Below are 13924 nucleotides of genomic sequence, written 5' to 3'. Positions count from 1 at the left end.
CACCATGGCAGTGATTCCCTTGTTCAGCTGTGCTTTGCCCTGTTCAGCGGTCTTCACCATGGCAGTGATTCCCTTGTTCAGCGGTGCTTTGCCCTGCTCAGCGGTGCTTTGCCCTGTTCAGCGGTGCTTTGCCCTGTTCAGCGATCTTCACCATGGCGGTGATTCCCTTGTTCAGCGGTGCTTTGCCATGGCGATCTCTGACCTGTGCATTGGTGTGTGGCATGACGGTCCCTCATTGCCCAGCGGGGCTGTGGCAGCCGGGGCCCTCCTGGGCACTGACTCCGGCGGTGGTCTCCTGACCAGTGACAATACTCCTGCCCTCCTGGGCAATGACTCCTGCGGTGGTCTCCTGACCAGTGACGATACTCCTGCCCTCCTGGGCACTGACTCCAGCGGTGGTCTTCTGACCAGTGACAATACTCCTGCCCTCCTGGGCAATGACTCCGGCGGTGGTCTCCTGACCAGTGACGATACTCCTGCCCTCCTGGGCAATGACTCCGGCGGTGGTCTCCTGACCAGTGACGACGGTGCTGGCGGTGGCATCCCGGCCGCCGGGGAGGATGGCGCCCATCTCCGCCGTGCTGCTCTCACCAGACTGTGCAGACTTCTTCTGGCCCTTCACCACCTTTGGAGGAGTCACAGCTGACTCTGCAATCCCCCTGGGACCCTTGTGAGCAGTTTTGCCGCCAGGAGTCTTCACCCTGTCCTGTCGGCCACTTTCCAACTTGAGATGCTTTACAGGGGGTGGACTGGCAGTGCTTTGGCTCCGTGTCACACTGCCTGCCCTGGTGGCCGGTGCACTCCACACACCTGTAACACGCACCACTGGTACTGGAGTCTTTTTGGCTGAGGCGCTACTACGGGACTTATGAATTGGAGGGGTGGGGATGGGGGCAAAGAGGTCAACGTTGCTGAGGGAGAGTTTATGACGAACACTGGGATGGGTAGCTGGAGGGGGTCTGGGAGTGGAGGAAGAGGAGGTGGTTGTAGGAGGTGTCACTTTAGGTGTTTTGGGTGCAGGTGCAGGTACTGGAGGCTGTTGTGAGGTGGATGGATGTTGGGTGTGTGGGTGCCCGCGTTTGTGTACTTTGGGAGGGGGCGTCACAGACACACTGGGGGAGGACACAGGGAACGTGTAAATGGGAGTGGGGGTGGTGAGTGCAGGTGAGCGGGGTGTGGTGCTGGGTGTTCTGGTGCGAGTCCTAGTGGCTGTAGATGTAGTGCATGCAGGTGAGAGTGTAGACGACACTGGGAGGGAGGAGGGAGACGATGAGGGGGACACAGTGGAGGCAGTGGATGTTGCTGTGTCTGTATGTGTGTGATGCTTGTGTGAGTGCCTTTGGGATGTGTGGTGCCTATGTTTGCCTGAGCTACTTTTGTGTGTTGAGGTGTGTGCATGCTTGTCTGATGGTGTGCTTGGGATGGGCTGGGGTACAGGGGATTGGGTCTGGGTGGAGGAAGTTGGAGAGGGGAGGCTAGACACAGGGACAATGGCTGCCATCAGTGCTGAGGCCAGAGATTGCAGGGTTTGATGAAGGGCAGCCTGACCAGAATGAATGCCCTCCAGGAATGCATTACCGTGTTGCAACTCCCTTTCTACACCCTGGATGGCATTCACAATGGTAGACTGCCCAACAGTGAGTGAGATGAGGAGGTCAATGGCCTCCTCACTGAGGGCAGCAGGGGTGACAGGGGCAGGGCCTGAGGTGCCTGGGGCGAAGGTGATGCCCACCCTCCTGGGTGAACGGGAACAGGGCGAAGGCTGAGGGGCTTCTGGGAGGGCGGTGCTGGTAGGGGAGGTGGCGGCTGTACCTGTAGAAGTGTAGGGCACAGATGGTGCTGCCACCACAAGGGAGCTCCCATCGGCGGATGAGTCCATGTCGCTGGTTGGTGATCCGGTGACCGACGTGAAGCTCCCCTCGCCCTCCGTCCCACTGGTGCATTCTGAGTCCGTGGTGTGGCCCTCCATGGCCATGTGGGATGCAGCTCCCTCGTGTCCGGTGCCACTGTACCTCCGCCTGATGATGCTGATGCACAAAAGAACAGGGAGAGCAGAGAAAGGGGGGACACGACAGAAGAAAGACAGGTTGAGTGCATGGCTTACCGCTACCGTTGGCGGACAATACAGACACAGCAGCCCCCTGCACTACGCCGTGCTCCTGGCCTCTACAGATGCAATTCCTGGGATATGGCCTACATCGCTATGGTGGACATCTGCACACATGGATGCCACAGGGGTATGTATACCTGTACTTGGCACTCTACTGCGGTGGGGTGGAGTGCCACATGGCCTGCATTACGGAGGGGCCTAGCCTATGGAAGTCGCCCTGGCCTAGGGAAACCCACAGCCCTCCTCCCACACCCAGACCCCTCAACTGCGCGCAAAGTCCCCAGAATGAGGGAGCACTCACCCCCTTGTGTCTGCTGTGATGCCCTCAAGCGCCCATCCAACTCAGGGTAGGCCACCGCCAGGATCCGGAACATCAGGGGGGTCATGGGGCGACAGGCACCCCTCCGACGTTGGGAGGCCATCCCCAGCTGAGCCTCCGCCGTCTTCTTGCTCCAGCGGCGAATGTCCTCCCATCTTTTCCGGCAGTGGGTGCCCCGTCTCTGGTGGACCCACAGGGTCCGAACGTCCTTGGCGATGGCACGCCAAATGTCCTTCTTCTGGTGGGCGCTGACCTACATAACATGCACAGGGGAAGAAGAGAAGTCATTAGCAAGAGCACCATCGAAGTGAGTGGCCCACATACCTGCCCTTACCATGTGGCACATGCATTCACAGTCCTTCATATTCACTGCACTCTGCCCCCTTTCCCTCTTACAACCAGCCCTCTCCACCCTGGCATAGCCCATACAATGTGCTCCCTGTGTACTTACCTGTTGGTCTGCAGGACCGTAAAGTAGCGTGTACTGGGGGAGGACCCCGTCCACGAGCTTCTCCAACTCCTGAGCAGTGAAGGCAGCAGCCATTGTCTCTTCCAGACCGAGGTCACAGCAGCACTTGCAGTGTAGGTCCTCTCCTGTCGAAGATCAGGTATCAAGTGATTGAACAGAGAGAAAATGGCGGTCACGTCCGCGGCGGTGACGTCCGCGGCGGTGCGTATCATCACCGCCGGCGCACTTCATCCTTGGCTCCTGGGACCCATAGGGTCCAATGTTAACTAATGCAGCTTTGCGCCACGGACTTCAACCGCCTACCGCGACGGTGTACAACGCAAGCGCAGTTACCTCACATCCCATTGTCCCAGTTTAGAGGTCAGGCAGCCGCCATTTCAGGGGCCCACATGGCTTCATTTGCAACTGCGTCACACATACCTATGCCTACACTCGACACAGATACAGGAAGATTTTTGTCTTTGGTGTCGTGTTCTGTGTATCTGGGAGTACATACCTGGGATTTTGTTGACTCTGTGGTCGCTGTTGTCCTTCCTAGGCACCGTCAGCTTGGACATTTGAGAAGATGGCGGAATCCTCCGGTGTACCGACCGTTGGTGGACCTGTTGACAATGGAGGAGCGACATTTACTCATCACCTACAGGTTTGACCGTGCCACTATCTAGGAACTATGTACCCAGTTGGAGCCAGACCTGATGTCACCAATCTGCCATCCCACAGGAATCCCCCCTGACGTGCAGGTGCTGTCAGTGCTCCATTTCCTTGCAAGTGGATCTTTTCAGACAACAGTGGCCATGGCATTAGGGATGTCCTAGCCTATGTTTTCCAACGTGTTGTCCAGAGTGTTGTCTGCCCTGCTGAAACACTTAAGGAGCTACATCGTTTTCCCTCAGGTGGAGGATTTGGCTACAGTTAAAGGTGACTTCTATGCCCTTGGACATATCCCCAACATCATAGGTGCTATTGATGGGACCCATGTAGCTCTGGTCCTCCCCCACAGGAGTGAACAAGTGTACAGGAACCGGAAGAGTTATCATTTGATGAATGTACAGATGGTATGTTTGGCAGACCAGTATCTCGCAGGTAAATGCTATGTTCCCTGGCTCAGTGCATGACGCCTACATCCTGCGCAATAGCAGCATCCCTTATATGATGGGTCAACTCCAGAGGCACCGGGTGTAGCTATTGGGGGACTCTGGTTACCCCAACCTGTCCTGGCTATTGACCCGAGTGAGGAATCCCAGGACCAGGGCAGAGGAACGCTACAATGAAGCCCATGGAAGGACTAGGAGGGTGATCGAACGCACCTTCGGCCTCCTGAAGGCCAGGTTCAGGTGTCTGCATATGACAGGTGGTTCCCTATTGTACTCACCGAAGAAGGTGTGCCAGATCATCATCGCCTGCTCGATGCTTCACAATCTTGCTTTGCGACACCATGTGCCTTTTCTGCAGGAGGTTGGTCCAGATGGCGGTGTTGTGGCAGCTGTGGAGCCTGTGGAGGTTGTGGACAGTGATGAGGAGGACGCTGAGGAAGAAGACATAGACAACAAGGAGTCAGTCATACAGCAATATTTCCTGTGACACACAGGTGAGAACAGTTTTCTTTTTACCATTACATTCACTTTCACACTTCTACCTCTATCCTGTCTGTCATTTCATAGCAGTATTTGGTCACTGAGTTGTACCTTTCCATTACGGTTTCACAGGTGTGGTTAGCAACGTGTGTCATCTGCTTGCATCCTTCAAGGACTTGTGATGTGTGACATAGGTATGTTTGCTTTACAATTGGAAACGCATGTTGACACTGTCATTGATTATACATATTTACCAAATCACAGACTGACTCCAGATTGTTTTGTGGTTCAAGGGTGTTTATTTAAGTACTCAAAAATGGAGGGGGGTAGTAATATGGTGATGGGGGACGGTGGAGGAATGTCCATGGCAGAGTCCAGTCCATTAGTCACACAGGTGCACTGCCCATATGGGCATAGGAAGTTGAGCTGGGGCAGTTACAATCTGGACAGGGTAACAAAGTGAGACAGTGGGAGGACAATCAGGGTGGTCTCATTTCCTGGCAGGGGTCTTGCCATCTTGCTCTGTCCTGTTCCTGGATCTCAGGAACCGCTTGCGGGGTGGTTGTCCGTCTGCAGGGGGTGGGGTGCTGGTGTGGTGGTCCTGTGGCGGGGCGTCCTGTCCACTAGCGCCGGCGGAGGTGGTGGGCAGTTCATCGTCCATGCTAGTGTCAGGGGCCCCTTGGAGTGCCACGGTGTCCCTCATGGTTTTTTGTATGTCCTTCAGCACCCCTACGATGGTGCCCAGGGTTAAGCTAATGGTTCTGAGCTCCTCCATGAACCCCAAATACTGCTCCTCCTGCAGGCGCTGGGTCTCCTGAAACTTGGCCAGGACCGTCGCCATCGTCTCCTGGGAGTGGTGGTAAGCTCCCATGATGAAGGAGAGGGCCTCGTGGAGGGTGGGTTCCCTTGGCCTGTCCGCCCCCTGTCGCACAGCAGCCCTCCCAGTTCCCCTGTGTTCCTGTGCCTCCGTCCCCTGGCCCGGTGTGCCCACTACCACTGCCCCCAGGTCCCTGTTGTTGTTGGGGTGGTGGGTTATCCTGGGTTCCCTTTAGTGGTGGACACACCGCTGATTGACGTGTCCTGGGTACAGAGGTATGGACCGCTGAGTGGGTGCTGTGCTGGTGTTACCAGAGGGGGGAAGGTCAGTGTTGGGCTGTGCCTGTGCAAGGGGAACCGACTGTCCCGAGGCCCACGATGGTCCGAGCTGGTCATCAGGATCCAGTAGGGCAGAGCTGCTGTCGTCACTGTGGGCCTCTTATGTGGGTGGAATGGAGTTGTCTGGACCCTCCGGTGTGGTGACGTTCCGTAGTGGTCCTGCAGGGATATAAGAGCATGATTATTGCGTGTGTGTGTAATGGTGTGCAATGGGTGGGTGTTTGTGTAGCCCAGTGCAAGCATTCCTGTGTGTGGGCTTGTGTGATGATGGTTAGGGGGTTGTTATGGGTATGTGCAGTGAGCATGATTTCGTGAGGGGTGACCATGCTTTGTTTTTGCATGCGGGCCTGGAGTTGGGATGTGTGGTTTGTGTTATGAGTACATTAGTGAGGAGTTGGAGTGATAGGGGAGGGGGTGAGGGTGGGGGTGTGTGATGCCATGCAGGTAGGGTGGGGGATATGATAGTTGAGATTTAACTTACCAGTGTCCATTCCTCCACCGACTCCTCCGAGGCCCTCTGGATGCATGATGGTCAAGAATTGCTCCTCCCATGTTGTTAGTTGTGGGGGAGGAGGTGGGGGTCCGCCGCCAGTCCGCTGTACCGCGATGTTGTGCCTGGAGACCACAGAACGCACCTTCCCCCGTAGGTCGTTCCAGCTCTTCCTGATGTCCTCCCGATTTCTTGGATGCTGTCCCACAGCGTTGACTCTGTCCACGATTCTTTGCCATAGCTCCATCTTCCTGGCTATGGATGTGTGCTGCACCTGTGAGCCAAATAGCTGTGGCTCTACCCGTAGGATTTCCTCCACCATCACCCTGAGCTCCTCCTCGGAAACCCGGGGGTGTCTTTGGCGTGACATGAGGTGGTGTCTGTGATGTGTGGGGTGGTGTAAGTGTTGATGTGTGGGGTGATGTGTAGTGGTGTGTGGTGTTTTGTGCGTGTAATGTTGTATGGGTGATGGTGTTGTGTGCCTCTGTGTGGTGGGGTTCTCAGTTGCTGTGCTCTCTGTCTATCTGGCCTTCGTCCGTGAATTGTGGTCGTAGGGGTTTGTGGGTGATGTGGGAGTGTGTTTTATATTGTGTTTGGTGTGTGGGAGTGGTGTTTGTATGTGTATCAGGTGTGTGTATTTTGAATTGTCCAATGTGGCGGAGTTTTGGAGATGTGTGTGTATATTGAGCAGGCGGTGTGTACCGCCAATGGAATACCGCGGTTGAAAGACCGACGCGTGGATTCGTGGGTCGTGATAGCATGGGCGTGTTTCTGTTGGCGTGACGGTGGAGGTTTTGTTTTCGCCAGTTTATCACTGACCTTTGGTGTGGCGGTCTTGTGTGGGTGTCTGAATCTCGGCGGATTCCGAGATGTGTGTCATAATAGCTGTGGCGGAATTCCGCGGCGGCGGTGGTGTTTTGGCGGTCTTCTGCACGGCGGTAAGCGCCTTTTACCGCCAATGTTGTAATGAGGGCCTATGTGTGTTACGGAAGTAAATCACTTGTGACACTGCACTCAGTGATTGGGTTCGGATGTGTTATATGTGCTATACGGACTATCGTAGATGCACTTAGCAGTAAGCTAGGTAGTGATATATGTGTTTGGTGTCTGCTGATCAGGCTCTGTGATGGGTCTGACTATACACAGATTTAAATTGAATATATCAGATGTAACCTGTTTGGTTGTCTGACGTGTAATGGCTATATCCAAATTGTTCTCTAATATTGCATCACTAAACAGTGTGGCCTGCCATGTTATGTGACAGGCAGGTGCTGTGTGGTCGGTGAGTGTAGTTTTCTTCACTGTAATGGATATCCTACAGAGGACATGAACTTTGTTTATGCTGTTAATGTTAAGGGCTGAAGTGTTTTGTTTAGTTAGCTGCACATCCAATGCGTGATAGGGGTATGGAGAGGTATGATGTGTATTCAGGCATTCAATTGATACTGCATCCAGGGCATGCTGTGCCATCTAAAAGGGATTTGGTTGGTATCATGGGGATGACTCTAGTAGTGCTGTCCTACTTAGATATTGATGTAGATGTGAGGGTTGGCATACAGGTGTGGTTAGTCGTGACATGTAATTACACGATGTAGGTTATGTGTCTTGGCAACTGCGATGGCCTAGCCTGGATATGTATTGTCACAGATGTGCATGTTTAGGTGTGTCTATGAGGGGTATATTTTAACCCTTTTCCCCCTTTCTCTCCCTCTCTGTCCCTCCGTCCCTCTGTCTCACTCCTTGTGAGCATCAGCATCGTCTGGCAAAGGAGAAGGGGCACAGGCGAGTGTTGAAGCAGCAGCCCACGGGACCCAGGAATCTGGCACATGCGAGAGCGAGGGACCCAGTGGGACGGAGGGCGAGGGGAGTGCCACTGGGAGACTGGAGCTACCACCTCTTCTTTGGAATCCTCCTCCAGTGGACACTCCCTTGTGGTGGCGAAACCATCTGAGACCACATGATCACCATCTTTGTTTGCTACCCCCCTTACTTGCACTGCCCTCCATGTAGCTCCCCACCGAGTTGCTCGTGCCTGCTCACCCAGGAGGGTGGGCGTCTCCTTCACCGCAGGCACCTCTGCCCGTGCCCACCCTGCTGCCATCAGTGAGGAGGCTATTGACTGCCTGAGGTCCATCTCTGTGGGTCAGTCCACCATTGTGAATGCCATCCAGGGACTGGTAGCTCAAGTCCAACAGAGCAATGCGTTCCTGGAGGGCATTCACGGTCCACTGGCTGGCCTACAGAGATCCTTTCAGGCTGTGGCCTCCACTCTGAAGGCAGCCAGACCCCCTTTGTCTACCTTTCCCCCTCAAACTACCTCTTCCTAATCCCAAAACCCTCTTCCCATACCCAGCCAAAGTACATGAACACACAGGCATGCATCCACCTCAACAGACAAGGGTAGCACTGACAAACTCAAGCACCACAAGACCTACCACCACATGGACACAAGCAACACCCACCTGCCGACACACCAACATCCACTCCCTGCACTGACTCCCCTGCCACCCCCCCTTCACAGACACTACACCAGACACACTTGCAGCCATCATACCATAATTCCCGGATCCAGCCACAACTACAATCTTACCCAAAGTCAGCACAATAGCAGACCTGCAGACATCCAGCCCAGTCACCACATCCGTACCCACCACAACCACCGACACCCCCACATGCAGCACATCCACCATTCCTGCAGACACCACCCCAAAAGACAGTCACCCATCCAGCATGGCATCTCCCATCACCTCCTCCTCCCCCCTCCCAAGATACCTAAATGCCTGCAATCACCCACTCAACAGACACCCAGCACCCACAAGCATTCAACGCATGCACTTACATCCAAAACATCCACACTGACACATCTTACAGCCACTCCTTTTCCCTCCACTTCCAAAACCTTTTGCCATGACTGCTCCCATGTGTCTAAAAATGTGTTCCTCTCAGTTTTCCCTATTCCCTACTCCTCTCCCACCCCGTGATACCCCCAAGCTCTGTGTCTCTCCCTAAGTCCAGCCCTTCCATCTCCAAGTCCTCCCCTGTCCCCTGCTCGTTCCCATGCCTCTCCCCCTGCCAAGAAGTCTACCCCTCCCAAGACCATGCCCAAGGACCCCCCCCTCCTAAGCCCAAGCCCAAGAACCCCCCTCCTAAACTCAAGCTCAAGCCCAAGGACCCCCTCCCAAGCCCAAGCCCAAACCCGCTCCCTAATCCCTGAGGTACCTGCCTGCCTCCTTGACGCCCCTACCCTTTGGAGGTCATATTGCAGTCAGGAGTCAAGTAAGGGCACACTGAAGTGCCATTTGTGCCGTTGGCACTTCGGACTGGCCAATGGCCTGCTATTTGTGTATCGGTATTTATTTAATCCTAACTTTTTTAATACATCTGGCCCAGCATGTTGTTGGATTTGATGGTAACATACTTGTCCTGCCTTTCTTTCCACATGGTTGTTTTGTGTTTGGTGGCTTTGGTTTGTGTGTGTGTGACGTGTGTGTGTTGGGTTGTGCTAGCTGTGGTGCCTGGGCTGCATGTGTGTGTTTGGCCCTCCCATTTGTTTGCCTGTCATTGCTGTGTATTGTGTGTAGGATATGTTTGTGTTTGGTGCATGCATATATGTAGCCAAATTGTATATTGTTTGTGTTGCCTTCTGTATTGGTGGTGTTGTGTGCGTCCGTGTGTGTGGTGATGGCTATGTCATATGCGTTTGTGTGTCGTGTTAGCGTGGTGTGACATATGCTTCGTTGTATGGCAGTGTGATTGTGTTTATTGGTTGTCTGATGTTGTTATGTGTTGTCGTTAGTATGTGTTGTCATGCGGTGGTGTGCAGTGACATTGCTTGGCAAAGCATTTGTGTAGTTGCGGTTGTGATGTCGTTGTGTGAATCAGTGGTGTTGTGTATGGTTGTGTTAGACAGTGCCGGTTCTGTGTACCTGCAGGTTGGTGTGTGTATGGCACATGTGTATTGGCCGTGGTGTGTGTAGTACGGGTATGCATGTGTGTAGTATGGATGTGCCTGTGTATAGTGCAGTTGTGCTTGTGTATAGTATGGGTGTGCATGTGTGTAGTATATTTACATGTGTGTGTGCATATGTGTGTATGGTAACGTGGGTGTGTCGCCGTCGCAAGCCGTACCGACTGTGTATGTTGTGTGTGCATGGGTACTCATGCCTTTTCCTACAGTGTGAGGTAGGTGTCATTATGCAAGCAAGAGCAGTGCGAGGACTTCCAGTTCAGGCTCAATGGCGGCTCCAGTCAGGTATGTGTTCCAGAAGGTGAGTGTTTCCTTTTATGGAGTTGATTCCCACCAGGGTTTTCTTGGCAGTGCAACCTCGGCAGAAACCTTGGCGGTGTGTAGCTTAGTAATGTGTCTGGTGTAAACATGGGCCCCGCCGGTCTGAAGGTGACTACCACCGTCCGTGGCAGCCTGACCGCACCAGCGGTACTGGCGGTAGTTTGGCTGTCTTCTGTTGGGAAGACTGCCATGGTCATAATTTGGCAGTCTTCACCGCTGGGCTTTTAGCGGTACTCCCATCTCGGCCAACATGGCAGACCTGAGACAGCCAAAGTCGTAATGACCTCGTTAGTGTTGATTGACCTTTCTGCAAAAGGTCCAGAATGTCAACTGCATGCTTCAGCTTACTACTCGAGCACCCCTAATTTAGTGGTTAACGAGAAAATAACATAATAGTTATCAATTCTTTGTCAGTGTTCCACCAAGTTCTGAGTAAGACGCCCTCTGTGACTGGGAAGCCACTGCCAAACAATGCCTATGGTATCTTGAAATGTAAATTCGGCCCTGTTGGGTAAATGGCAAGATGTTCCTGATGGCCTGTTTGAACCTGATTGTTTGTGTCCCACCCTTTCCAGAACAGACAGACCTAGATAAATCTTGGACTGCCCAAGATTATGCTGGGAGTCAACAGAATAGCAATGGGATTCCACCTGTGCTATGGTATCATCCGTTCTTTTTGCAATGCTACCAAACAGGGCTACGATTACACTTCGTTGGCAATATGCTTGGATTCTATTCTTAGCATTTCAAGTTGACAGAGATGTGTTCCCTTTCTTTCTATCGCTTCCCCCCTCTTTTTTTCAGGACAGCGTGACAAAAAGCATACATAGTAATAGCAGTTTGTAGACGGGTTGGAGCTAACTGGAGTCTCCTCTCCATATGTTATTTAGCCACTGCAAATTGTTCTGAGCTCCTGCCAATCAGACATTTACCCCTTGATAAAGAGGGGATGTGACAAGCAACGACTTCTAATACGTTACTCAAACTGTGTGAAATCTGGTGATTATAATGAATGAGAAAGATCGACTGCACACTCTTTCACACACTTTTTCTGCTCTTCTGTCTCAAGTTCATTCAACACTTCCTAAACAAACTACGTATCCCTCTCTATATTCCTTTCTATCTATTCTGTGCAGCTCTTACCACTATCTATTCACCATGCCACACAAGTCCACTACACAAATACACTCCACACCACATAATTCTGCCCCACAAATTCCACAACTAACAATTCCAATACAACCTATATAATTCCACTCCACACCACATACATCCACTACACTCCAAACTAAAACACATAGATAAAAGACATTGGCATTTACAACACCAATACCTCTAACTCTCACATATGCGAGACCTATTGCATTGCAAAAACTTGTTCTAGATTGGGTTCTATAAAGGCCTGGGGAGGTGGTTCTTAACCTATTGTCCAAGGACAACTGAGGGTCCACAACTGTCTTACAAAATTAAATAATGTGAAAATAATACATTAAAAATAATAAAGTGTACAAATAAATAAGCAAAATTGGAAATTTGAAAATTTAAATATTTGAATATTTGTTTTAGATATGCTTCTGTTTATATTTTTGTGTATTGTCTTGTGGTTTAATCAGAGAAATTGCTTTGGCAGGAAGCCCATGAGTTCCAATAATGACTCAGTGGTGGTCTCAGGATTCCAGTAATGATTCCGTAGGCATCCACAGAAGTAAAAAGGTTAGCAACTGCTGGCGTATGAAAATATGAAATCAGAAATTTTGAATCAACACACTGTTTGGTATGATAGAAAGGGCAGGAAAGGTAGCAAGATGCAAATGTTTTGATACATATTTTCCCATTGTTGAAACAATAAATGACCCCACTTGAATTGTTTTTTTTGTTCAATGAGGAGAACCTCAGTTTTACTTAAAAGAAAATTTAAATCCTGACATGATAGGATTTTATATGAATTTTAAACCAGGGCATTTACAATAAGCAAATATATTCAGCTTTTTTGTACTAATAGTGTAAGCATCGGGGTTGTTCTATTGTTATTGAGGAACTTTTTGTCCCCTTGTATTATCCTATCAAAAGTTTGATTTAAAAAAATTATTAAGTGGACTTTGAGTTAATTTTCTGATGCCTTGTCCTTGTCGTGGCATCCTGCATCAGTAAATGTTTGGTAGCGATTGTACACATTTTAAAAATATTTTCTTGTCATTTGAATGTTATTTGTTGTATTTCTTTTACTGTATTAATCAAATTAATATTTCTGTGGAAAATTTTAAACAAATAAATAATGATAGCCAAATAACAAAATAGAATGAGTACATGAGTTTTCTTCACACATGTCAAGTGGTTTTAATTCTGACCTTATCATCTCTAATTTAGATGTTTAGTCTCAGCTACACTCAGCTTTAGTTGTCCGGTGGTTAGAAATGTTGTTTCCAGTGTATACCATAGACTTAATGATTAGCCACTGCAAGTTGGGGTCCTGGGAAGTGCTGCAGCACATGCTGGAGTTCCGAAGGCGAATAAGCAATAATGGTGACTTTACATTTTTTAAGTATCCTGTCACATTACTGCACGTTCAAAGACAAAGGTCAAACATCAGGTTATATCTTCTGACAAATTTCTGCTTATTCGCAAACTGGCATGTACTTTTATTTTTCTGACTGCAAAGTGAGAGGATTTCGTAAAAGTGATCTAGGTGACAAACCTACTGGAGTGTCATAAACTAAGGGAAAGGCTATAAGATGTCAGTTTTTTTCTAACACAAAACAACATTTCAATTTCAGGAAATGAACTAAACATATATTTAAAATTATATCAGTAATTAGGAAAGCACACATGAAGCATTTTTTGTAAATTTGATGTGTTATGGAAAGCATGATTTTAGCAGACTCAAGAGAAATCAAATAATTTTACCTTGTGATGCACAAGTTATTAATAATCACAGAAACTGATTTCCACAAATATTTGTTTTTTGCGCTATACATTTTCACCAGTAAAACTGCTTATCTATGCAAATTTAGTGGCTATTTCAACTGAAAATGTGCTGTCTGTAAATTACAGTGCACTACTTCACCGGTGTTTCAAAATGCCGCACTAGCTACATACCACACCCTTTTCACTCTCCTTTTGAAAGGGCATGGTACAGTTGATACACTTATTTGTTTGTATGAGGCTCAGATTTTTCACAGTTCCTATGGCTTCAGTAATCGCAGTTCCCCCACTCTAAAAATTGTTCCAGCACCACTGACCTATAGTGGGCTTTGGATAAGCCACTTTCTCATGACTGGAAAGCTTTCTGCCAGTCTCACTTCCCAACTTCTGATTAAACAGCTTCCCTTCCTTACCTTGTGTTTGTCCTGCCCAGAATCATTTTGGTCTCACAATGTTCTGACTGGATGATTTGTGGATGGAATTGACTATTTTATTCCCCGCTCTCACCATGCTTTCCATTGTCCCCATTCTACTCTCTTCGCCCCACCACCATACCTTTACTATTCTAACAAGAATCAGAGAATATATCCCACACCA

The 13924-nt window shown here is 50.1% G+C and overlaps 1 protein-coding gene across 4 annotated transcripts in view; it reads right to left on the bottom strand.

Annotated features, from left to right (window-relative positions):
- TMC5 (transmembrane channel like 5) overlaps positions 1-13924 on the bottom strand; it is a 413711-nt gene that overhangs the window by 83155 nt on the left and 316632 nt on the right. The gene's annotated exons all lie outside the window — the stretch shown is intronic.

Source organism: Pleurodeles waltl, chromosome 10 (genome assembly GCF_031143425.1).
Source record: "Pleurodeles waltl isolate 20211129_DDA chromosome 10, aPleWal1.hap1.20221129, whole genome shotgun sequence".
Taxonomy (NCBI): domain Eukaryota; kingdom Metazoa; phylum Chordata; class Amphibia; order Caudata; family Salamandridae; genus Pleurodeles; species Pleurodeles waltl.
This window is presented reverse-complemented; position numbering and strand designations above follow the sequence as displayed.